Here is a 27666-nt window from a genome sequence, read left to right as displayed (position 1 = left end):
TGTCACTGCCATTAGTACACTTTGCCCCTAGGAGGGACTGACCCCTTAACCATGTCACTGCCATTAGTACACTTTGCCCCTAGGAGAGACTGACCCCTTAACCCTGTCACTGCCATTAGTACACTTTGCCCCTAGGAGAGACTGACCCCTTAACCATGTCACTGCCATTAGTACACTTTGCCCCTAGGAGGGACTGACCCCTTAACCATGTCACTGCCATTAGTACACTTTGACCCTAGGAGGGACTGACCCCTTAACCATGTCACTGCCATTAGTACACTTTGCCCCGAGGAGAGACTGACCCCTTAACCATGTCACTGCCATTAGTACACTTTGTCCCTAGGAGAGACTGACCCCTTAACCATGTCACTGCCATTAGTACACTTTGCCCCTAGGAGAGACTGTCCCCTTAACCCTGTCACTGCCATTAGTACACTTTGCCCCTAGGAGACACTGATCCCTTAACCCTGTCACTGCCATTAGTACACTTTGCCCCTAGGAGAGACTGTCCCCTTAACCCTGTCACTGCCATTAGTACACTTTGCCCCTAGGAGACACTGATCCCTTAACCATGTCACTGCCATTAGTACACTTTGCCCCTAGGAGACACTGATCCCTTAACCATGTCACTGCCATTAGTACACTTTGCCCCCAGGAGGAACTGACCCCTTAACCATGTCACTGCCATTAGTACACTTTGCCCCCAGGAGGAACTGACCCCTTAACCATGTCACTGCCATTAGTACACTTTGCCCCTAGGAGAGACTGTCCCCTTAACCCTGTCACTGCCATTAGTACACTTTGCCCCTAGGAGACACTGATCCCTTAACCCTGTCACTGCCATTAGTACACTTTGCCCCTAGGAGAGACTGTCCCCTTAACCCTGTCACTGCCATTAGTACACTTTGCCCCTAGGAGACACTGATCCCTTAACCATGTCACTGCCATTAGTACACTTTGCCCCTAGGAGACACTGATCCCTTAACCATGTCACTGCCATTAGTACACTTTGCCCCCAGGAGGAACTGACCCCTTAACCATGTCACTGCCATTAGTACACTTTGCCCCCAGGAGGAACTGACCCCTTAACCATGTCACTGCCATTAGTACACTTTGCCCCTAGGATGGACTGACCCCTTAACCATGTCACTGCCATTAGTACACTTTGCCCCTAGGAGGGACTGACCCCTTAACCCTGTCACTGCCATTAGTACACTTTGCCCCTAGGAGGGACTGACCCCTTAACCATGTCACTGCCATTAGTACACTTTGCCCCTAGGAGAGACTGACCCCTTAACCCTGTCACTGCCATTAGTACACTTTGCCCCTAGGAGAGACTGACCCCTTAACCATGTCACTGCCATTAGTACACTTTGCCCCTAGGAGGGACTGACCCCTTAACCATGTCACTGCCATTAGTACACTTTGACCCTAGGAGGGACTGACCCCTTAACCATGTCACTGCCATTAGTACACTTTGCCCCGAGGAGAGACTGACCCCTTAACCATGTCACTGCCATTAGTACACTTTGTCCCTAGGAGAGACTGACCCCTTAACCATGTCACTGCCATTAGTACACTTTGCCCCTAGGAGAGACTGACCCCTTTAAGCAGACGTGAGGCATTGAAATGGTGTCAGCCAGATATGACCTGACAGTCTGTCTCACGGCCCTGGGTTTATAGCGCTGATGCCAGAACCTGGATGTTATAAACGGTTAGATATTACCAGGGTGCAATATAAGTTGCTTAAATGCTGCGGGGCAGAGGTGGGGCAGGGTCATAAAGCGGTTAAAAGCATCAGAGAGAGCACTCGGCTGCCTAAAATGCCGCCATCTTTAAAGTTGCCCTTTCTCGTTCCCGCCCCAGTTCTTATCATATCTGGCAGTGGGTTTCTGACCTGGGGGAATATTGTGAAATGTTTCTTACATTGAAATGAATTCTAAACGGCTGTGACCAATGTGTGTGTATATAGATACACAGAGAGACACACACGGAGACACACACAGAGAGAGAGACACACAGAGAGAGAGACACACAGAGAGAGAGACACAGAGAGAGAGAGACACGCAGAGAGAGAGACACGCAGAGAGAGAGACACGCAGAGAGAGAGACACGCAGAGAGAGAGACACGCAGAGAGAGAGACACGCAGAGAGAGAGACACGCAGAGAGAGAGACACGCAGAGAGAGAGACACGCAGAGAGACACACACAGAGAGAGATACACACACACAGAGACACACACACAGAGACACACACACAGACAGATACACACACAGACAGAGATACACAGACAGATACACACACAGACAGATACACACACAGACAGATACACACACAGACAGAGATACACAGACAGATACACACACAGACAGATACACACACAGACAGATACACAGGCCGACAGATACACAGGCCGACAGACAGACACAGAGAGAGATACACAGAGAGATAGATACACAGAGAGACACACACAGAGAGAGACACACAGAGAGAGAGACACACACACACAGAGAGAGAGAGAGAGAGAGAGAGAGAGACACACAGAGAGACACACACAGAGAGACACACAGAGAGAGACACACAGAGAGAGACACACAGAGAGAGACACACAGAGAGAGACACACAGAGAGAGACACACAGAGAGAGACACACAGAGAGAGACACACAGAGAGAGACACACAGAGAGAGACACACAGAGAGAGACACACACAGAGAGACACACACAGAGAGACACAGAGAGAGAGACACAGAGAGAGAGACACAGAGAGAGAGACACAGAGAGAGAGACACAGAGAGAGAGACACAGAGAGAGAGAGAGACACACAGAGAGAGAGACACACAGAGAGAGAGACACACAGAGAGAGAGACACACAGAGAGAGAGACACACAGAGAGAGAGACACACAGAGAGAGAGACACACAGAGAGAGAGACACACAGAGAGAGAGACACACAGAGAGAGAGACACCCAGAGAGACAGACACCCAGAGAGACAGACACCCAGAGAGACAGACACCCAGAGAGACAGACACCCAGAGAGAGAGACACACAGAGAGACAGACACCCAGTGAGACAGACACAGAGAGAGACACACAGATATATACACACAGAGTGACACACACACAGATAGATACACACACACAGACAGATACACACACAGAGACACACACACAGACAGATACACACACAGACAGAGATACACAGACAGATACACAGGCCGACAGACAGACACAGAGAGAGACACACACAGAGAGAGACACACAGAGAGAGAGACACACACACACAGAGAGAGAGAGAGAGAGAGAGAGACACAGAGAGACACACACAGAGAGACACACAGAGAGAGACACACAGAGAGAGACACACAGAGAGAGACACACAGAGAGAGACACACAGAGAGAGACACACAGAGAGAGACACACAGAGAGAGACACACAGAGAGAGACACACAGAGAGAGACACACAGAGAGAGACACACACAGAGAGACACAGAGAGAGAGACACAGAGAGAGAGACACAGAGAGAGAGACACAGAGAGAGAGACACAGAGAGAGAGACACAGAGAGAGAGACACAGAGAGAGAGACACAGAGAGAGAGACACAGAGAGAGACACACACAGAGAGAGAGACACACAGAGAGAGAGACACACAGAGAGAGAGACACACAGAGAGAGAGACACACAGAGAGAGAGACACACAGAGAGACACACAGAGAGAGAGACACACAGAGAGACAGACACACAGAGAGAGAGACACACAGAGAGACAGACACCCAGAGAGAGAGACACACAGAGAGACAGACACCCAGTGAGACAGACACAGAGAGAGACACACAGATATATACACACAGAGTGACACACACACAGAGAGATACACACACAGACAGATACACAGGCCGACAGACAGACACAGAGAGAGATACACAGAGAGATAGATACACAGACAGATACACAGACAGAGACAGAGAGAGACAGAGAGAGACAGAGAGAGACAGAGAGAGACAGAGAGAGACAGAGAGAGACACAGAGAGACACAGAGAGACACAGAGAGACACAGAGAGACACAGAGAGACACAGAGAGAGAGACACAGAGAGAGAGACACAGAGAGACACACACAGATAGATACACAGATATATACACACAGATATATACACACAGATATATACACACACAGAGAGACACACACACAGAGAGACACACACACAGACAGATACACACACAGACAGATACACACACAGACAGATACACACACAGACAGATACACAGGCCGACAGATACACAGGCCGACAGACAGACACAGAGAGAGATACACAGAGAGATAGATACACAGAGAGACACACACAGAGAGAGACACAGAGAGAGACAGAGAGAGAGACACAGAGAGAGAGACACAGAGAGACACACACAGATAGATACACAGATATATACACACAGATATATACACACAGATATATACACACACAGAGAGACACACACACAGAGAGACACACACACAGAGAGACACACACACAGACAGATACACACACAGACAGATACACACACAGACAGATACACACACAGACAGATACACAGGCCGACAGATACACAGGCCGACAGACAGACACAGAGAGAGATACACAGAGAGATAGATACACAGACAGACACACAGACAGACACACAGACAGACACACAGAGAGACACACAGAGAGACACACAGAGAGACACAGAGAGAGAGACACAGAGAGAGAGACACAGAGAGAGAGACACAGAGAGAGAGACACAGAGAGAGAGACACAGAGAGAGACCGACCGAGAGAGAGAGACACAGAGAGAGAGACACAGAGAGACACAGAGTGTATATACTTGGTTAAGATATGGTGAGTAAAACAAGTGATAAAAACCCTCCACAGCAAAGCATATAGCAAATGGAAATATTACTGTATGCTCATTCGCACGTCTGCAGCCCCGCCTTTCCCCATTATCCCCCAGCATGCAGTGCTTCCGCTGCAGCAAGGGATTCTGGGAAATGACATGCAAATGAGCACACAGTGCCACTTTTTGCTTCAAAAACCATTTTTAACATGGTTCCCTATAGGCTTAAGCTTGCTGCATGGTCACAGCTTTGAGCACAGCCAGGGTTAAGGTGCATACCCAGAAAACCACCCACAGACAGCTGTTTCGACCTTAATGGGTCTCATCAGTGTGGGGTTGGTTAACTGGCTATGCAAAGAAGCAATAAGGATGGGGTATATATATATACATATATATATACATATACATATACATATACATATATACATATGAGATATCAGGGGTAGAGCTTCATCCAGCAGTGGGGAGACGCTGGCGGGAGAGGATGATGGATGGGACATATACATATATAGAGAGAGAATAGTAAATACACGCCCAGATATATATTTACTTTATATCTGTAGAAAAAAGCTTCTATATACACACATTAATATGTATGTATATACACATATAAATATATACATACTGTGCATACGTACACAAGCATACACACACGTACATATATGTATATATAGAAATATATAGAGAGATACAGTATATAAAAACGCATATATATTTATTGAAACACACACACACACAGAATCCAATGCACAGCCGGCACACCATATGCAAGTAAATAAGTTTTGGTGCTTATCCCATAAAGCAATAACAGACCATGCGATACCGGTATCATAAATTTTCTATATTTGATAGAAGACACAAAAAACGTTTTTGTGTCTTCTATCAAATATAGAAAATTTATGATTTGCTTACCTGCGTGCTGTCCCTTGATGTCGTGTTGCAACCGGTATCGTATGGTATATATATATACACACACACACACACACACACACACACACACACACACACACACACACACACACACACACACACACACACAATGTTCTGCAGTTAATCCAGTTAGTTCCCAGGGGCCGTGTCCAACTCCTGAGTTTGTATGCCGTTAATTCAACTTCAGGTAACACTAATATATATATATATATATTTGCATGTCTTAGACAGGTCTGCAGTCCTGCCTTTCACCATTATCACCCAGCACACAGCACTTCCACTGCAGCAAGGGATTCTGGGAAGTGACATGCTGTCTTTCACCATTATCACCCAGCACTTCCACTGCAGCAAGGGATTCTGGGAAGTGACATGCTGTCTTTAACCATTATCACCCAGCACACAGCACTTCCACTGCAGCAAGGGATTCTGGGAAGTGACATGCTGTCTTTCACCATTATCACCCAGCACACAGCACTTCCACTGCAGCAAGGGATTCTGGGAAATGGCATGCAAATGAGCACACAGTGCCACCCTTTATCTCATGCTCACATTACATGAGCAACCCTTAGCCAATGCATGCTGCTTTAAACACAGCTTTTATATATATATATATATATATATATATATACATATATATATATATATATATATATATATATATATATATCTATCTTTATATAGGGGCATACGGGAACACAAAAAGTCCCTTCTCCAGATGGTGTGTCCTTATCACCACTCTTTTTATTACTGCAACAAAAGAAATGACAATCCTGTTTTTATTCTGATTTTACAGCAGCAATAAACAAGGGCCGTTCTATGGTGTGTGCGGCCGTGTGTGCGAGCGTGCCTGTGCGAACGCGCATGCACGTTCCGCGCGCTTTGTGTGTGTATGCTGTGAGCGAGTGAGGTATGTGTGTGTATGTGTGTGTATGTGTGTGTATGTGTGTGTATGTGTATCTATGTATGTGTGTGTTAAATAAGTTTTGAAATAAAGAAATACTTTAATAAATTGTTTATTAACATTGGACACACACACACACACACACACACACACACACACACACACACATACACACACACACACACACACACACACACACACACACACACACATTTCAGCGGCGGTACCGGCGCAAATTCTTTATTTTCCCAATCTTCTCCCCTGTCGGCCCTATTATAGAAAGGCTGGCTAACCTCAGCCAACTATCAGTGCTGCGCATGCGCACGGCGTAACAAGCGCGCCCTCTATAGAACAGCCCTAGGTCCCCCCTTTCTTCCTATGTGTATATGTAACGCATGGAGCAATGTATCGTTCTACCTTCTTACCTAAACTGGCCGGCTATGGCGCTCCAATTATAAATCTGTCAACATCCTGATTGTGTGCCTAACATAATGGCCGCCTTCTGACTTTGTGCTGCAGTCTGTGACATGCTGCAGCGCCTATGTAACACTATATCACCAAGTGTACCGCATTGTTACAGCTTCCAGAGTACTAGACAGCCTGCTGTTTGGAACACCGCAACAGATCAGTTTGTGATACTTTGTGGCCAAAGGGCGGAGCTCAAAAAGGTCCGTGTGAGAAAGCGGAGGTGGATGTGACTTTGTAAATTGCTGCTGTAGCCACAAAAAGATAGTCATAGCATATGGGGTTAAAAAAATATTCTACTTAAACGAAAACGAAATAGCGGGCCGAAGAGCTTACACTCTAATTGTGTCGCTTGAGGCTGCCGGGACTTGGCTAGGCTCGACGGAGACTGGGTTTGCAAATTACCCACTTCAGAGGCAAGGGGGACGCGGAAGCCTCTGGGGACGCGGCTGGTTTTCCACTGTAATTACGCGGAGTCAGAAATAGCGCAGGGCGAGGGCGGCGGCTGTGGTGGTTAAAGCTTTCGGGGTACCTTATGCTGGCAGTGCGTCGGTGGGGTGCAGATGGGATACTGTAGGTACAAAGCTTTACTAATGCTGCAGATATTCTGTGTTATGGGGTTTGGGGCTGGTGTTGCAGGAGTAAATATATATTTCTTTTTTTAATGTTGTTAATGGCAAGTTTCATGAAGTATTACATGTGTGGGGTTGAACAAATTCGGGGTCCCCTTGCTGCTCCCTACGACTTTTCCCCTAACTGCTCCTATAACTCCTCCCCTAACTGCTCCTATAACCGCTCCCTATAACTCCTCCCCTAACTGCGCCTATAACCGCTCCCTATAACTCCTCCCCTAACTGCTCCTATAACTCCTCCCCTAACTGCTCCTATAACTCCTACCCTAACTGCTCCTATACCCGCTCCCTATAACTCCTCCCCTAACTGCTCCTATAACCTCTCCCTATAACTCCTCCCCTAACTGCTCCTATAACCTCTCCCTATAACTCCTCCTCTAACTGCTCCTATAACCTCTCCCTATAACTCCTCCCCTAACTGCTCTTATAACCGCTCCCTATAACTCCTCCCCTAACTGCTCCTATAACCTCTCCCTATAACTCCTCCCCTAACTGCTCCTATAACCGTTCCCTATAACTCCTCCCCTAACTGCTCCTATAACCGTTCCCTATAACTCCTCCCCTAACTGCTCCTATAACCTCTCCCTATAACTTCTCCCCTAACTGCTCCTATAACCTCTCCCTATAACTCCTCCCTAACTGCTCCTATAACCGCTCCCTATAACTCCTCCCCTAACTGCTCCTATAACCTCTCCCTATAACTTCTCCCCTAACTGCTCCTATAACCTCTCCCTATAACTCCTCCCTAACTGCTCCTATAATCGCTCCCTATAACTCCTCCCCTAACTGCTCCTATAACCGCTCCCTATAACTCCTCCCCTAACTGCTCCTATAACCTCTCCCTATAACTCCTCCCCTAACTGCTCCTATAACCGCTCCCTATAACTCCTCCCCTAACTGTTCCTATAATTGCTCCCTATAACTCCTCCCCTAACTGCTCCTATAACCGCTCCCTATAACTCCTCCCCTAACTGCTCCTATAACTGCTCCCTATAACTCCTCCCCTAACTGCTCCTATAACCTCTCCCTATAACTCCTCCCCTAATCTATAACTCCTCCCCTAACTGCTCCTATAACCTCTCCCTATAACTCCTCCCCTAACTGCTCCTATAACCGTTCCCTATAACTCCTCCCCTAACTGCTCCTATAACTCCTCCCCTAACTGCTCCTATAACCTCTCCCTATAACTCCTCCCCTAACTGCTCCTATAACCTCTCCCTATAACTTCTCCCCTAACTGCTCCTATAACCTCTCCCTATAACTCCTCCCCTAACTGCTCCTATAACCGCTCCCTATAACTCCTCCCCTAACTGCTCCTATAACCGCTCCCTATAACTCCTCCCCTAACTGCTCCTATAACCTCTCCCTATAACTCCTCCCCTAACTGCTCCTATAACCTCCCTATAACTCCTCCCCTAACTGCTCCTATAACCGCTCCCTATAACTCCTCCCCTAACTGCTCCTATAACCGCTCCCTATAACTCCTCCCCTAACTGCTCCTATAACTCCTCACCTAACTGCTCCTATAACCTCTCCCTATAACTCCTCCCCTAACTGCTCCTATAACCTCTCCCTATAACTCCTCCCCTAACTGCTCCTATAACTCCTCCCCTAACTGCTCCTATAACCGCTCCCTATAACTCCTCCCCTAACTGCTCCCTATAACTCCTCCCCTAACTGCTCCTATTACCGCTCCCTATAACTCCTCCCCTAACTGCTCCCTATAACCTCTCCCTATAACTCCTCCCCTAACTGCTCCTATAACCGCTCCCTATAACTCCTCCCCTAACTGCTCCTATAACCTCTCCCTATAACTCCTCCCCCTAACTGCTCCTATAACCTCTCCCTATAACTCCTCCCCTAATGGGGGTAAGTACCCTTATCCATGCAGCAGCGGGGCAGCCCGCAGATCTCCCAGCCAAACCTCTGGCACCCCCAGACTGGTGCTTGGCTGGTACCCGGCTCCTGTTTCCCATGGCAACAGCAGCATCCTTCCCCGGCAGGCCCACGACAGAGAAACCCCCTTTCTCCGACCACAGCCAAGGCATGGCAACGCCTGGCACAGGCCGCCGGCGCTGGAAGGGTTAAGTCCGTCTCTCCTCTGCCAAGAGAAATAACATTTTATCTGCTCCTTTTCCCCCCCTCCCTCCCCTCCCTTTGCAAAAAGCCAAGTTCACCGCAAAAATGTCCCGAGTAACTGGAAACACATTGGGGGGGGATCAGACAGGCTGTGTGTGTGTGTGTGTGTGTGTGTGTGTGTGTGTGTGTGTGTGTGTGTGTGTGTGTGTGTGTGTGTGTGTGTGTGTGTGTGTGTGTGTGTGTGTGTGTGTGTGTGTGTGTGTGTGTGTGTGTATATATAGATATATTTACACAGGGTAGCTACCTGCTTCTTTATTTTGACACCACTGTTTCACTTCTTGCGGTGTGAGGGGGCCGCGTTTGAAAACGGAACACACCCCACTCTCGGTTTCTGCGTCGTGGCTCGCCACATCCTTTTAGAAAATTGGATTTCGCCGCCTTGTTAAAAATGCTGGGATGGGCGCACAGTACAGGTAGTTTTTAATGGCACTGCATTATATATATCTAGATGAATATACATATGTGATATATTTCATATATGTTCCGAATACCTTTTTTTCTGTGGTTTCCAGCCTTGTTGCTTAGCTGTGTCTGTAAAGATGTGAGTACCTATATTCCAGGGGGACATGCATAGCTTCCACCTGCCCCACACTGCGGCTAATTACCCCCCCTGGGAGGAGCTGTGGCGTGATTAAACCTGATTGCATCAGGACGGAAACATTCTGACACCAGAGACTAGGGCGGAATACTCTCTGCGCTGGGAGTACTGTACAGAAATGGCCGGCGCGGGGAGCACAGAAATGGCCGGCGCTGGGTGCACAGAAATGGCCGGCGCTGGGTGCACAGAAATAGCCGGCGTTGGGCGCACAGAAATGGCCGGCGCTGGGCGCACAGAAATGGTGGCGCTGGGCGCACAGAAATGGCCGGCGCTGGGTGCACAGAAATGGCCGGCGCTGGGCGCACAGAAATGGCCGGCGCTGGGAGCACAGAAATGGCCGGCGCTGGGAGCATAGAAATGGCCGGCGCTGGGTGCACAGAAATGGCCGGCGCTGGGAGCACAGAAATGGCCGGCGCTGGGCGCCCAGAAATGGCCGGCGCGGGGAGCACAGAAATAGCCGGCGTTGGGAGCACAGAAATGGCCGGCGCGGGGAGCACAGAAATGGTGGCGCTGAGCGCACAGAAATGGCCGGCGCTGGGCGCACAGAAATGGCCGGTGCTGGGCGCACAGAAATGGCCGGCGCTGGGCGCCCAGAAATGGCCGGCGCTGGGAGCACAGAAATGGCGGCGCTGGGAGCACAGAAATGGCCGGCGCTGGGCGCACAGAAATGGCCGGTGCTGGGCGCACAGAAATGGCCGGTGCTGGGCGCACAGAAATGGCCGGCGCTGGGCGCCCAGAAATGGCCGGCGCTGGGAGCACAGAAATGGCCGGCGCTGGGCGCACAGAAACGACCGGCGCTGGGCGCACAGAAACGGCCGGCGCTGGGTGCACAGAAATGGCCGGCGCTGGGCGCCCAGAAATGGCCGGCGCTGGGAGCATAGAAATGGCCGGCGCTGGGTGCACAGAAATAGCCGGCGCTGGGCGCACAGAAACGGCCGGCGCTGGGCGCACAGAAATGGCCGGCGCTGGGAGCACAGAGATGGCCGGCGCTGGGAGCACAGAAACGACCGGCGCTGGGCGCACAGAAACGACCGGCGCTGGGAGCACAGAAATGGCCGGCGCTGGGCGCACAGAAATGGCCGGCGCTGGGAGCACAGAAATGGCCGGCGCTGGGCGCACAGAAATGGCCGGCGCTGGGAGCACAGAAATGGCCGGCGCTGGGCGCACAGAAATGGCCGGCGCTGGGCGCACAGAAATGGCCGGCGCTGGGCGCACAGAAATGGCCGGCGCTGGGAGCACAGAAATGGCCGGCGCTGGGCGCACAGAAACGGCCGGCGCTGGGCGCACAGAAATGGCCGGCGCTGGGCGCACAGAAATGGCCGGCGCTGGGAGCACAGAAATGGCCGGCGCTGGGAGCATAGAAATGGCCGGCGCTGGGTGCACAGAAATGGCCGGCGCTGGGAGCACAGAAATGGCCGGCGCTGGGCGCCCAGAAATGGCCGGCGCTGGGTGCACAGAAATAGCCGGCGTTGGGAGCACAGAAATGGCCGGCGCGGGGAGCACAGAAATGGTGGCGCTGGGCGCACAGAAATGGCCGGCGCTGGGCGCACAGAAATGGCCGGCGCTGGGCGCACAGAAATGGCCGGCGCTGGGCGCACAGAAATGGCCGGCGCTGGTAGCACAGAAATGGCGGCGCTGAGCGCACAGAAATGGCCGGCGCTGGGAGCACAGAAATGGCCGGCGCTGGGCGCACAGAAATGGCCGGCGCTGGGCGCACAGAAATGGCCGGCGCTGGGCGCACAGAAATGGCCGGTGCTGGGCGCACAGAAATGGCCGGCGCTGGGCGCCCAGAAATGGCCGGCGCTGGGAGCACAGAAATGGCGGCGCTGGGCGCACAGAAATGGCCGGCGCTGGGAGCACAGAAATGGCCGGCGCTGGGCGCACAGAAATGGCGGCGCTGGGCGCACAGAAATGGCCGGCGCTGGGAGCACAGAAATGGGCGGCGCTGGGCGCACAGAAATGGCCGGCGCTGGGAGCACAGAAATGGCCGGCGCTGGGCGCACAGAAATGGCCGGCGCTGGGCGCACAGAAATGGCCGGCGCTGGGCGCACAGAAATGGCCGGCGCTGGGCGCACAGAAATGGCCGGCGCTGGGTGCACAGAAATGGCGGCGCTGGGAGCACAGAAATGGCGGCGCTGGGTGTATGTAAATGGCCGGCGCTGGGCGCACAGAAATGGCCGGCGCTGGGAGCACAGAAATTTATTAAATGTTTCATTATATGGGAACAAGATGTATTATTATATCACAGCATGGCTATTATAAATATTATTACAATGATAACTGATATTTACAAGGAGCTTTCACAAGAACAATTCATCCCAAGGTCGGTACAGATGACACGGGGGCATCCCATTAGGCCGAAGGAAAGGAGATTTCCTCAGTAACAAAGGAAAGGGATCTTTACAGTAAGGGCAGTTACAGTGCGGGACACATTCCCCATGGAGACGGTGAGGGCAGATACAGGAGATATGTGTAAGGAAAGGGATCTTTACAGTAAGGGCAGTTACAGTGCGGGATTCATTCCCCATGGAGACGGTGAGGGCAGATACAGGAGATATGTGTAAGGAAAGGGACCTTTACAGTAAGGGCAGTTACAGTGCGGGACACATTCCCTATGGAGACGGTGAGGGCAGATACAGGAGATATGTGTAAGGAAAGGGATCTTTACAGTAAGGGCAGTTACAGTGCGGGATTCATTCCCCATGGAGACGGTGAGGGCAGATACAGGAGATATGTGTAAGGAAAGGGTTCTTTACAGTAAGGGCAGTTACAGTGCGGGATTCATTCCCCATGGAGACTGTGAGGGCAGATACAGGAGATATGTGTAAGGAAAGGGATCTTTACAGTAAGGGCAGTTACAGTGCGGGATTCACTCCCCATGGAGACTGTGAGGGCAGATACAGGAGATATGTGTAAGGAACGGGATCTTTGCAGTAAGGGCAGTTACAGCGCGGGATTCATTCCCCATGGAGACTGTGAGGGCAGATACAGGAGATATGTGTAAGGAAAGGGATCTTTACAGTAAGGGCAGTTACAGTGTGGGATTCATTCCCCATGGAGACTGTGAGGGCAGATACAGGAGATATGTGTAAGGAAAGGGATCTTTACAGTAAGGGCAGTTACAGTGTGGGATTCATTCCCCATGGAGACTGTGAGGGCAGATACAGGAGATATGTGTAAGGAAAGGGATCTTTACAGTAAGGGCAGTTACAGTGCGGGATTCACTCCCCATGGAGACTGTGAGGACAGATACAGGAGATATGTGTAAGGAAAGGGATCTTTACAGTAAGGGCAGTTACAGTGCGGGATTCAGTCCCCATGGAGACTGTGAGGGCAGATACAGGAGATATGTGTAAGGAAAGGTTGGACCCCTTGTTAGAAAGGAAAGGTATACAGGGATATACCTAATAAGTAACATAGGAAGGACGGTGACCCAGGGAGAAAGCTGATGGCCATTCCTGGGGTCAGGAAGGAATATATTTCCCCTTATGAGACAGCATTGGATAATGTGTCACTGGGGCTGTGTGTTTGCCTTCCTCTGGGCCACTGTCATTACACATATAGGATAACGTATCTGTCGCCTACATTTACCATAAGTTGAACATGATGGACGTATATATTTTTTTCCAACCTCATCTACTATGTAACTATATGTACCACTAGCTATAAATAATATTACAATAAATATTGATATTTACTATAGTTATAAATACTATGACACTAATAACTGATATTTACTTATACCAGTTATATATAATATTACACTAGTTATAAACAATATTACATTAATAATTGCTACATACCAATACTAGTTTCAGTATAAATAACATGACACTAATAACTGATAGTTACTAACACTAGTTATAAATAACATGACACTAATAACTGATAGTTGCTAACACTAGTTATAAATAACACTACACTAATAACTGATAGTTACTAACACTAGTTATAAATAACATGACACTAATAACTGATAGTTACTAACACTAGTTATAAATAACATGACACTAATAACCGATAGTAAGACTAGTTATAAATAACATGACACTAATAACCGATAGTTAGTAAGACTAGTAATAAATAACATTACACTAATAACTGATAGTTACTAACACTAGTTATAAATAACATGACACTAATAACTGATAGTTACTAACGCTAGTTATAAATAACATGACACTAATAACCGATAGTTACTAACACTAGTTATAAATAACAGGACACTAATAACTGATACAGTAGTTACTAACGCTAGTTATAAATAACATGACACTAATAACTGATAGTTACTAACACTAGTTATAAATAACAGGACACTAATAACTGATACAGTAGTTACTAACGCTAGTTATAAATAACATGACACTAATAACTGATAGTTACTAACACTAGTTATAAATAACAGGACACTAATAACTGATACAGTAGTTACTAACGCTAGTTATAAATAACATGACACTAATAACCGATAGTCACTAACACTAGTTATAATTAACAGGACAATAATAACTGATAGTTACTAACACTAGTTATAAATAGCACGACACTAATAACTGATAGTTACTAACACTAGTTATATTGATTCCATGATTCTATTTGAATATAAATGGGATTAACCAGGAATTCACAGCGATACATCAAACTCCATTTCTAACGCAGAACCACGCGGAGTGTGTGTAAGTCACAGGACGACCTTCACACCGCGAGCGTTCTATGCGGGTTTGTGATACTTTGTAGCGTTGAAATGTTAACGCACAAAAATATGATTTTAATACAGAGAGCTCGCACTGTCTATGAATATATACACACATACATACACACACACTGTACAGATATATAATATGTATGTATATATTCTCACACATCTACACTCTGTACTCTGCACACACAGACACACATGCGCACGCACAATTATACAGTACACACAAACACACGTGCATGTTCAAAAACACGTGCACACACACAAAAAAAGCACATGTATGAACACACAAACATACATGTACGAATACACACGTGAAAACACGTGAGCACGCGCAAAAATACAGGTGTACACACACAAACAAGCACATGTGTGAACACACAAAAATGTGCACTCACAAACACATGAATACACACGTGAAAACACGTGCAAAAATACATGTGTACACAAACAAACAAGCACATGTATGGACACACAAAAATGTGCACACACCAACACATATATGAATACACACGTGAAAACATGTGCACGCGCAAAAATACATGTGCAAACACGCATGTGCGTGCGCAAAAACACATGCATACACAAACAAGAACTTGTATGCACACACACCACCACCACATGTGTACACAAGCACATGTGCACGCACACGTATGTACAACACACACGCCTGCACATACAAATGAGTTTCACATTCAAAGGGCGAAAAAGGTGTTAAGTGTCCGGGGTGAAGTCTGCAGAGGGCGTAAAGGAACTCCACCCCTCCCCCTCCCACGTCCCACGTCCCACGTCCCACGTCCCACGTCCCACCGGTGCCTGCCACACCCAGGCCATGATGGGAGTGGCCCGGGACATACCAGTGTCTGGCATTTCCTCTGCCCGTGCCGTGTCTGATTGGAGCAGGAACACGCGTGTCCGTGAATGTTACTGAACCCGCTGCAGGCGGGTAACAAACATATTATTCCTACCCGTCTGAGTATTTGTGGGAAGAAGGGTGTCGGTCACCAAGAATTAACCCATTAAACACGTCCCTGTCATTAGGTCACTTTGCCCCTACGTGGGACTGACCCTTTAACCCATTACACACGCCCCTGTCATTAGGTCACTTTGCCCCTACGTGGGACTGACCCTTTAACCCATTAAACACGTCCCCGTCATTAGGTCACTTTGCCCCTACGTGGGACTGACCCTTTAACCCATTAAACACGTCCCCGTCATTAGGTCACTTTGCCCCTACGTGGCACTGACACTTTAACCCATTAAACACGTCCCTGTCATTAGGTCACTTTGCCCCTACGTGGGACTGACCCTTTAACCCATTAAACACGTCCCCGTCATTGTCACTTTGCCCCTACGTGGGACTGACCCTTTAACCCATTAAACACGTCCCTGTCATTAGGTCACTTTGCCCCTACGTGGGACTGACCCTTTAACCCATTACACACGTCCCTGTCATTGGGTCACTTTGCCCCTACGTGGGACTGTCCCTTTAACCCATTAAACACGTCCCCGTCATTAGGTCACTTTGCCCCTACGTGGGACTGACCCTTTAACCCATTAAACACGTCCCCGTCATTAGGTCACTTTGCCCCTACGTGGGACTGACCCTTTAACCCATTAAACACGTCCCCGTCATTAGGTCACTTTGCCCCTACGTGGCACTGACACTTTAACCCATTAAACACGTCCCTGTCATTAGGTCACTTTGCCCCTACGTGGGACTGACCCTTTAACCCATTAAACACGTCCCCGTCATTAGGTCACTTTGCCCCTACGTGGGACTGACCCTTTAACCCATTAAACACGTCCCCGTCATTAGGTCACTTTGCCCCTACGTGGGACTGACCCTTTAACCCATTAAACACGTCCCCGTCATTGTCACTTTGCCCCTACGTGGGACTGACCCTTTAACCCATTAAACACGTCCCTGTCATTAGGTCACTTTGCCCCTACGTGGGACTGACCCTTTAACCCATTACACACGTCCCTGTCATTGGGTCACTTTGCCCCTACGTGGGACTGTCCCTTTAACCCATTAAACACGTCCCCGTCATTAGGTCACTTTGCCCCTACGTGGGACTGACCCTTTAACCCATTAAACACGTCCCCGTCATTAGGTCACTTTGCCCCTACGTGGGACTGACCCTTTAACCCATTAAACACGTCCCCGTCATTAGGTCACTTTGCCCCTACGTGGCACTGACACTTTAACCCATTAAACACGTCCCTGTCATTAGGTCACTTTGCCCCTACGTGGGACTGACCCTTTAACCCATTAAACACGTCCCCGTCATTAGGTCACTTTGCCCCTACGTGGGACTGACCCTTTAACCCATTAAACACGTCCCCGTCATTAGGTCACTTTGCCCCTACGTGGGACTGTCCCTTTAACCCATTAAACACGTCCCCGTCATTAGGTCACTTTGCCCCTACGTGGGACTGACCCTTTAACCCATTAAACACGTCCCCGTCATTAGGTCACTTTGCCCCTACGTGGGACTGACCCTTTAACCCATTAAACACGTCCCTGTCATTTGGTCACTTTGCCCCTACGTGGGACTGACCCTTTAACCCATTACACACGTCCCTGTCATTGGGTCACTTTGCCCCTACGTGGGACTGTCCCTTTAACCCATTAAACACGTCCCCGTCATTAGGTCACTTTGCCCCTACGTGGGACTGACCCTTTAACCCATTAAACACGTCCCCGTCATTGTCACTTTGCCCCTACGTGGGACTGACCCTTTAACCCATTAAACACGTCCCCGTCATTAGGTCACTTTGCCCCTACGTGGGACTGTCCCTTTAACCCATTACACACGTCCCTGTCATTGGGTCACTTTGTCCCTACGTGGGACTGACCCTTTAACCCATTAAACACGTCCCTGTCATTAGGTCACTTTGCCCCTACGTGGGACTGACCCTTTAACCCATTAAACACATCCCTGTCATTAGGTCACTTTGCCCCTACGTGGGACTAACCCTTTAACCCATTAAACATGTCCCTGTCAGGTCACTTTGCCCCTGTGTGGGACTGTCCCTTTAACCCATTAATCACGTCCCTGTCATTAGGTCACTTTACCCCTACGTGGGACTGTCCCTTTAACCCATTAAACACGTCCCTGTCATTAGGTCACTTTGCCCCTACGTGGGACTGACCCTTTAACCCATTACACATGTCCCTGTCATTAGGTCACTTTGCCTCTACGTGGGACTGACCCTTTAACCCATTAAACACGTCCCTGTCATTAGGTCACTTTGCTTCTACGTGGGACTGACTCTTTAACCCATTAAACACGTCCCTGTCATTAGGTCACTTTGCCCCTACGTGGGACTGTCCCTTTAACCCATTAAACATGTCCCTGTCATTAGGTCACTTTGCCCCTACGTGGGACTGACCCTTTAACCCATTAAACACGCCCCTGTCATTAGGTCACTTTGCCCCTACGTGGGACTAACCCTTTAACCCATTAAACACGTCCCTGTCATTAGGTCACTTTGCCCCTACGTGGGACTGTCCCTTTAACCCATTAAACACGTCCCTGTCATTAGGTCACTTTGCCCCTACGTGGGACTGACCCTTTAACCGATTACACACGCCCCTGTCATTAGGTCACTTTGCCCCTACGTGGGACTGACCCTGTAACCCATTAAACACGTCCCTGTCATTAGGTCACTTTGCCCCTACGTGGGACTGACCCTTTAACCCATTAAACACGTCCCTGTCATTAGGTCACTTTGCCCCTACGTGGGACTGACCCTTTAACCCATTAAACACGTCCCTGTCATTAGGTCACTTTGCCCCTACGTGGGACTGACCCTTTAACCCATTAAACACGTCCCTGTCATTAGGTCACTTTGCCCCTACGTGGGACTGACCCTTTAACCCATTAAACACGTCCCTGTCATTAGGTCACTTTGCCCCTACGTGGGACTGACCCTTTAACCCATTAAACACGTCCCTGTCATTAGGTCACTTTGCCCCTACGTGGGACTGTCCCTTTAACCCATTACACACGTCCCTGTCATTAGGTCACTTTGCTCCTACGTGGGACTGACCCTTTAACCCATTAAACACGTCCCTGTCATTAGGTCACGTTGCCCCTACGTGGGACTGACCCTTTAACCCATTACACACGTCCCTGTCATTAGGTCACGTTGCCCCTACGTGGGACTGGCCCTTTAACCCATTACACACGCCCCTGTCATTAGGTCACTTTGCCCCTACTTGGGACTGACCCTGTAACCCATTAAACACGCCCCTGTCATTAGGTCACTTTGATCCTACGTGGGACTGACCCTTTAACCCATTAAACACGTCTCTGTCATTAGGTCACTTTGCCCCTACGTGGGACTGACCCTTTAACCCATTAAACACGTCCCTGTCATTAGGTCACTTTGCCCCTACGTGGGACTGACCCTTTAACCCATTAAACACGTCCCTGCCTTTAGGTCACTTTGCCCCTATGTGGGACTGACCCTTTAACCCATTAAACACGTCCCTGTCATTAGGTCACTTTGCCCCTACGTGGGACTGTCCCTTTAACCCATTAAACACGTCCCTGTCATTAGGTCACTTTGCCCCTACGTGGGACTAACCCTTTAACCCATTAAACACGTCCCTGTCATTAGGTCACTTTTCCCCTACGTGGGACTGTCCCTTTAACCCATTAAACACGTCCCTGTCATTAGGTCACTTTGCCCCTACGTGGGACTGACCCTTTAACCGATTACACACGCCCCTGTCATTAGGTCACTTTGCCCCTACGTGGGACTGACCCTGTAACCCATTAAACACGCCCCTGTCATTAGGTCACTTTGATCCTACGTGGGACTGACCCTTTAACCCATTAAACACGTCCCTGTCATTAGGTCACTTTGCCCCTACGTGGGACTGACCCTTTAACCCATTAAACACGTCCCTGTCATTAGGTCACTTTGCCCCTACGTGGGACTGACCCTTTAACCCATTAAACACGTCCCTGTCATTAGGTCACTTTGCCCCCAACGTGGGACTGACCCTTTAACCCATTAAACACGTCCCTGTCATTAGGTCACTTTGCCCCTACGTGGGACTGTCCCTTTAACCCATTACACACGTCCCTGTCATTAGGTCACTTTGCCCCTACGTGGGACTGACCCTTTAACCCATTAAACACGTCCCTGTCATTAGGTCACGTTGCCCCTACGTGGGACTGACCCTTTAACCCATTACACACGTCCCTGTCATTAGGTCACGTTGCCCCTACGTGGGACTGGCCCTTTAACCCATTACACACGCCCCTGTCATTAGGTCACTTTGCCCCTACGTGGGACTGACCCTGTAACCCATTAAACACGCCCCTGTCATTAGGTCACTTTGATCCTACGTGGGACTGACCCTTTAACCCATTAAACACGTCCCTGTCATTAGGTCACTTTGCCCCTACGTGGGACTGACCCTTTAACCCATTAAACATGTCCCTGTCATTAGGTCACTTTGCCCCTACGTGGGACTGTCCCTTTAACCCATTAAACACGTCCCTGTCATTAGGTCACTTTGCCCCTACGTGGGACTGTCCCTTTAACCCATTAAACACGTCCCTGTCATTAGGTCACTTTGCCCCTACCTGGGACTGACCCTTTAACCCATTAAACACGTCCCTGTCATTAGGTCACTTTGCCCCGACGTGGGACTGACCCTTTAACCCATTAAACACGTCCCTGTCATTAGGTCACTTTGCCCCTACGTGGGACTGTCCCTTTAACCCATTAAACACGTCCCTGTCATTAGGTCACTTTGCCCCTACGTGGGACTGTCCCTTTAACCCATTAAACACGTCCCTGTCATTAGGTCACTTTGCCCCTACGTGGGACTGACCCTTTAACCGATTACACACGCCCCTGTCATTAGGTCACTTTGCCCCTACGTGGGACTGACCCTGTAACCCATTAAACACGCCCCTGTCATTAGGTCACTTTGATCCTACGTGGGACTGACCCTGTAACCCATTAAACACGTCCCTGTCATTAGGTCACTTTGCCCCTACGTGGGACTGACCCTTTAACCCATTAAACACGTCCCTGTCATTAGGTCACTTTGCCCCTACGTGGGACTGACCCTTTAACCCATTAAACACGTCCCTGTCATTAGGTCACTTTGCCCCTACGTGGGACTGACCCTTTAACCCATTAAACACGTCCCTGTCATTAGGTCACTTTGCCCCTACGTGGGACTGTCCCTTTAACCCATTACACACGTCCCTGTCATTAGGTCACTTTGCCCCTACGTGGGACTGTCCCTTTAACCCATTAAACACGTCCCTGTCATTAGGTCACGTTGCCCCTACGTGGGACTGACCCTTTAACCCATTACACACGTCCCTGTCATTAGGTCACGTTGCCCCTACGTGGGACTGGCCCTTTAACCCATTACACACGCCCCTGTCATTAGGTCACTTTGCCCCTACGTGGGACTGACCCTGTAACCCATTAACCACGTCCCTGTCATTAGGTCACTTTGATCCTACGTGGGACTGACCCTTTAACCCATTAAACACGTCCCTGTCATTAGGTCACTTTGCCCCTACGTGGGACTGACCCTGTAACCCATTAAACACGTCCCTGTCATTAGGTCACTTTGCCCCTACGTGGGACTGTCCCTTTAACCCATTAAACACGTCCCTGTCATTAGGTCACTTTGCCCCTACGTGGGACTGTCCCTTTAACCCATTAAACACGTCCCTGTCATTAGGTCACTTTGCCCCTACGTGGGACTGTCCCTTTAACCCATTAAACACGTCCCAGTCATTAGGTCACTTTGCCCCTACGTGGGACTGACCCTTTAACCCATTAAACACACCCCTGTCATTAGGTCACTTTGCCCCTACGTGGGACTGACCCTTTAACCCATTAAACACGCCCCTGTCATTAGGTCACTTTGCCCCTACGTGGGACTGTCCCTTTAACCCATTAAACACGTCCCCGTCATTAGGTCACTTTGCCCCTACGTGGGACTGTCCCTTTAACCCATTAAACACGTCCCCGTCATTAGGTCACTTTGCCCCTACGTGGGACTGACCCTTTAACCCATTAAACACGTCCCTGTCATTAGGTCACTTTGCCCCTACGTGGGACTGACCCTTTAACCCATTAAACACGTCCCCGTCATTAGGTCACTTTGCCCCTATGTGGGACTGACCCTTTAACCCATTAAACACGTCCCTGTCATTAGGTCACTTTGCCCCTACGTGGGACTGTCCCTTTAACCCATTAAACACGTCCCAGTCATTAGGTCACTTTGCCCCTACGTGGGACTGACCCTTTAACCCATTAAACACGTCCCTGTCATTAGGTCACTTTGCCCCTACGTGGGACTGACCCTTTAACCCATTAAACACGTCCCCGTCATTAGGTCACTTTGCCCCTATGTGGGACTGACCCTTTAACCCATTAAACACGTCCCTGTCATTAGGTCACTTTGCCCCTACGTGGGACTGTCCCTTTAACCCATTAAACACGTCCCTGTCATTAGGTCACTTTGCCCCTACGTGGGACTGTCCCTTTAACCCATTAAACACGTCCCAGTCATTAGGTCACTTTGCCCCTACGTGGGACTGTCCCTTTAACCCATTAAACACGTCCCTGTCATTAGGTCACTTTGCCCCTACGTGGGACTGTCCCTTTAACCCATTAAACACATTCCCTCGCCCGTGTGGTGTGTACATCTCGTCTGTGGGGTGGTGTGCTTCACTGTGGAAGTATTGCTGTCGATTTCGAGCTACAAAGGGGCATTATAAGACATTTTGGGAAAGGAAACGGAAAACACCTATTTTTAGCTCTGCCGGGAGCTACTCCCAGCTTAACCCCTGAACACCCTGCAGGCCAATAGGGTGCCTTTAGAGTGGAGACTTTTAAAAAAAAATCTCTCTTTCCCCCCTCTCTCTCTCCCCCCCCTCTCTCTCTCTTCCCCCCCTCTCTCTCTTCCCCCCCTCTCTCTCTCTCCCCCCCCTCTCTCTCTCTCTCTCCCCCCCTCTCTCTCTCTCTCCCCCTCTCTCTCCTCCCCCTCTCTCCTCCCCCCTCTTTCTCTCCTCCCCCCTCCCCCCTCTCTCTCTCCTCCCCCCCCCTCTCTCTCTCCTCCCCCCCCTCTCTCCTCCCCCCTCCCCCTCTCTCCTCCCCCTTCACCCTCTCCCTCCCCCCTCCCCTCTCTCCTCCCCCTCTCTCCTCCCCCCTCTCTCCTCCCCCCTCTCTCCTCCCCCCTCCCCCCTCCCTCCTCCCCCCTCTCTCCTCCCCCCTCTCTCCACCCCCTCCCCCCTCTCTCCACCCCCTCCCCCCTCTCTCCTCCCTCCTCCCCCCTCTCTCCTCCCCCCTCCCCCCTCTCTTTCTCCTCCTCCCTCCCCTCCTCTCTCTCTCCTCCCTCTCCTCCTCTCTCCCTCCTCCCTCCCTGCCTCTCTCCCTCCTCCCTCCCCTCCTCCCCCCTCTCTCTCTCCTCTCCCCTCTCCTCTCTCTCCTGTGTGTTAGAGCTTCCTGCCACAAGCAACATGGCCGCTTCAGGCCCTCCAAGGCGGAGCTTCCTCTATTTTACCCTCCCACCTCATACATCCGACTGCTGATTGGCTCGCAAAGGCGAGTATGCACTTTTCAACTTAACTTTATTGGAAAAAACAAAAACCGTCGCCTGATAATGGGGAACAACCGTGTTGTATATGTTCCATTGGTATTATCCAATGAATGCCTTCCGATACATTAAAAACATACATCTTACATATCCTTCCATGCTTATGTACGTTAGTGGTATGTTACATATTATATGGTATGATACATGCATTAATGGCGCGTGTCATAACATAGTGTATACAGTGTCCCTTCCAACCTCATATGTATATCTTTATTTATATAGCGCCATTAATGTACATAGCGCGTCACAGCCGTAACACACGTGGCAATCATATAAATAACACATAAAAGGAATAAGTCCTTCAAACATAAAATTAACATTTAGGAAAAGGAGTCCCTGCCCCAAAGAGCTTACAATCTAATGGGTAGGTAGGAAGAACATGCAGAGACAGTAGGAGGGCATTCTGGTAAGTGCGTCTGCAGGGGGTCAAGGTTAATGTAAGAGGTGTTAATTATCAGCCAAGGAGCTACTCGTGTGCTGCGTTAAGCTGGTGTGTTTTGAGTTGGGTCTTAAAGGTGAATAGAGAGGGTGCTAGTTGGGTACCGAGGGGAAGGGCATTCCAGAGGTGCGGGGCAGTCCGTGAAAAAGGTTTAAGGCAGGAGAGGGCTTTAGATACAAAGGGGGTAGAGAGAAGACATCCTTGAGCAGAACGCAAGAGTCGGGATGGTGCATGGCGAGAAATTAGGGCTGAGATGTAAGGAGGAGCAGAGGAGGGTATAGTGATATATTGGGGTGAGATGTAAGGAGGAGTAGAGGAGGGTATAGTGAGATATTAGGGTGAGATGTAAGGAGGGGCAGAAGAGTGTAAAGCTTTAAAAGTGAGGAGAAGAATGGAGTTTGAGATGCGGGATTTGATCGGAAGCCAGGAGAGGGATTTCAGGAGGGGAGATGCTGAGACAGATTTAGGAAAGAGTAGAGTGATTCTGGCAGCAGCGTTTAGGATAGATTGTAGGGGAGACAGGTAAGAGGCAGGAAGGCCGGACAGCAGGAGCATGTAGGGGAGACAGGTGAGAGGCAGGAAGGCCGGACAGCAGGAGCATGTAGGGGAGACAGGTGAGAGGCAGGAAGGCCGGACAGCAGGAGCATGTAGGGGAGACAAGTGAGAGGCAGGAAGGCCGGACAGCAGGAGCATGTAGGGGAGACAGGTGAGAGGCAGGAAGGCCGGACAGCAGGAGCATGTAGGGGAGACAGGTGAGAGGCAGGAAGGGCGGACAGCAGGAGGTTGCAGTAATCGAGATGGGAGAAGATGTACATGGATGGTGCTATATAAATAACGATATACTGTACATACATACATATAAGCGTGTGTCAACCTCCCTGCCCGGCTCCTAAGGAGTTTACATGGCGTGTGTATGTACAGGGCGTGCTCAAACTGGGTTACCTTGTCAGGATCGTGCGGGTTGGGCGTCGGTCATTCAATGTCGGGCGCCAGGAACTTTCATACAAACATCACCTTGATTAATCACCGTCGAAGACATGCTCAACCTACACCGATCCCTATATAAACAGTCTCTGGTGTATTCACAGGTTCTCCTGTCTATATGCTCTTCCCTCGTTGCCCAAATGTTGGCCGGCCAGGGGGGGTTCTATGGCTTGGGTCATGCTGGGTTACCTACACGAGCCCACGATCTCCAGTGTGTACCTGCCGGGGCCTCGAACGACACGCTCTCTGGCTGTCGTTAGTATCCCCCGGGTGCTGAATGGCCTTTGGTGACGGACATAGCTATGAACCCTCTGGTTGGGTTGAATCTACTACAGTTTGCCTCGAAGGCTATGGTGTGGAGAACCCCGTCTAAGCATAGTCTTCCTCTGTGATGGGGATGGGCAACTCCTGTCCTCAAGTGCCACCTACAGGTCAGGTTCTTCAGGATATCCCTGCTTCAGCACAGGTGGTGCACTCGAAGACTGAGACGCTGATTGAGCCACCTGTGCTGAAGCAGGGATATCAAGGAAAAACTGACCTGTTGGTGGCCGTTGAGGACCGGAGTGGCCCATCCTTGCTGTATGAGAAACGAGAGAGTAGTATGGAGCCATTCCTATTGACACAATGAATTAGACTGTAAGCTCCTCGGAGCAGGGACTCCTCTTCCTTAATGTTACTTTTATGCCTGTAGCACTTATTCCCATGACCTGTTATTTATACTATCTCTTATTTATTTGATTACCACTGTGAAGCGCTACGTACATTAATGGCGCTATATATAAATAAAGACATACAATACAAATACTATCTGGGTGGGACACTGTCCTGAACTAGAAAACAAGAAAAGGGGTCTCCCTACACTGTAATAACACGGAACTTATGTACTATTCACAGTGAGGCTCCCCCACTATCTCTCCTTCAGGAACCTGAGTTCCAGCACCTTCTGGAAGAAAAGAAGGAATCCAGCGCTCCACGGATTTCTGAATAAGAAAGATTTATTGTGCCACACAACGTTTCGACCTTATGGTCTTTATCAAGTGACTAGGCATACCTTGATAAAGACCATAAGGTCGAAACGTTGTGTGGCACAATAAATCTTTCTTATTCAGAAATCCGTGGAGCGCTGGATCCCTTCTTTTCCTCAGTGCACTTTGGAGTTTATGGCAGGTACTTCCTTGAACCAGCAGCACCGGTAAATTGTATGCATCTTTCTCTTTTTTGTGGAGTGCAGCCTTAACCCCTCTTCCAGCACCTTCTCCCTCACTATATATATATATATATATATATATCCTACTGTGACGTAACTTGTCACCAGGCAGAAGCGGGCGACGCCAAGTCACCCTGTGATGTGATGGTAGAGAACCGTTACTCTCTGTGAGTAACACAAGGTAAACCCTCTCATGCCCTCGTAATCACTAAGGGGGGGTTCCATATGTCTTAGCGTTACTCCCATCCAGACCCTGAAATAGGTGTTTAAGTGGAGGGAAATAATGTTCCTCTGTGGTGTTACCGTCTATAAAAGCCCTATTTCAGTGTCTGGATGTAACGCCATGTTTAGGTATGACCTAACTAATGTCAAGTTGAGTCCCTGCGTTAACCTTAACGGACTTTAGTGGATATGCCATGTTATAATGCCTCATCCGCATGTCGCCATCCCTGACGCCCCGTTGTAATGAATGCCGTGCTCCTTACGGGAGAAAGGGCGGCTTAACCTCACGGCGTTGTCCTTTGCAGATACACCTCTAGTCTTCGCGTGACGTTACTTTAGGGCGCGTTAAGTGACTCAACGGATCTTCGCGGATCTGCGCCTCATAAGGCTTGTTCTTTAGTAGGTGCGGGCGCGCGTGCACGTAACGCACACTTTTTGTGTGTATGGGGGTTCGTGCTGCCGGGAGCGACGTGTGTGTGTGTGTGTGTGTGTGTGTATGTGTATGTATATGTGTAATTTATTATATATTTTTTTAATTAAAAAAGACACGGTAATAAGAATAAAATGTTTATTAACATTGTGCACACACACACATACTTTACAGCGGCAGTAGCGGCGCGAATACTTACTTTTTGAGTCTTACCCCGCTATCGCCCAGCTCCACGCTCACTGCCGTGCGTGCGCACGCGCGGCCCTAGTATACAATGGCTGGCTAACCTCAGCCAACTATAACTGACGCGCACGGCGCAGCAAGCGCGCCACCCACTATATTACGGGCCTACATCACCTTCCGTCTCTGCTGAAGTGGGGCGGGGTCCCCGTTCGTTACTGCTCACTGCGGTATTACACGCGTTGAAAAGATTCGTTGATGACGTATCCTTGCTTTGCAAGCACCCAGCAGTGTATTTGAGATGTACATAGAGTTTTGTTTCCCTGTGGGGCT

At 49.5% G+C, this 27666-nt stretch overlaps 1 protein-coding gene across 2 annotated transcripts in view; it reads left to right on the top strand.

The window, feature by feature from the left end:
• MYO1D (myosin ID) overlaps positions 1-27666 on the top strand; it is a 122128-nt gene that overhangs the window by 26850 nt on the left and 67612 nt on the right. Inside the window, exon 1 of one of the 2 annotated variants that reach the window (XM_075580397.1) lies at positions 23741-23819. The exons of the other annotated variant lie outside the window; for it this stretch is intronic. The gene's annotated coding sequence lies outside the window, so the exon portion shown is untranslated. Of the gene's footprint in view, positions 1-23740; positions 23820-27666 lie in introns of those variants that run through there. 2 annotated transcript variants of the gene reach the window in all.

The sequence above is a fragment of the Ascaphus truei genome, chromosome 23 (genome assembly GCF_040206685.1).
Source record: "Ascaphus truei isolate aAscTru1 chromosome 23, aAscTru1.hap1, whole genome shotgun sequence".
Lineage (NCBI taxonomy): Eukaryota > Metazoa > Chordata > Amphibia > Anura > Ascaphidae > Ascaphus > Ascaphus truei.
Note: the sequence above shows the minus strand (reverse complement) of the source record. Positions and strands in the feature narration are given on the sequence as shown.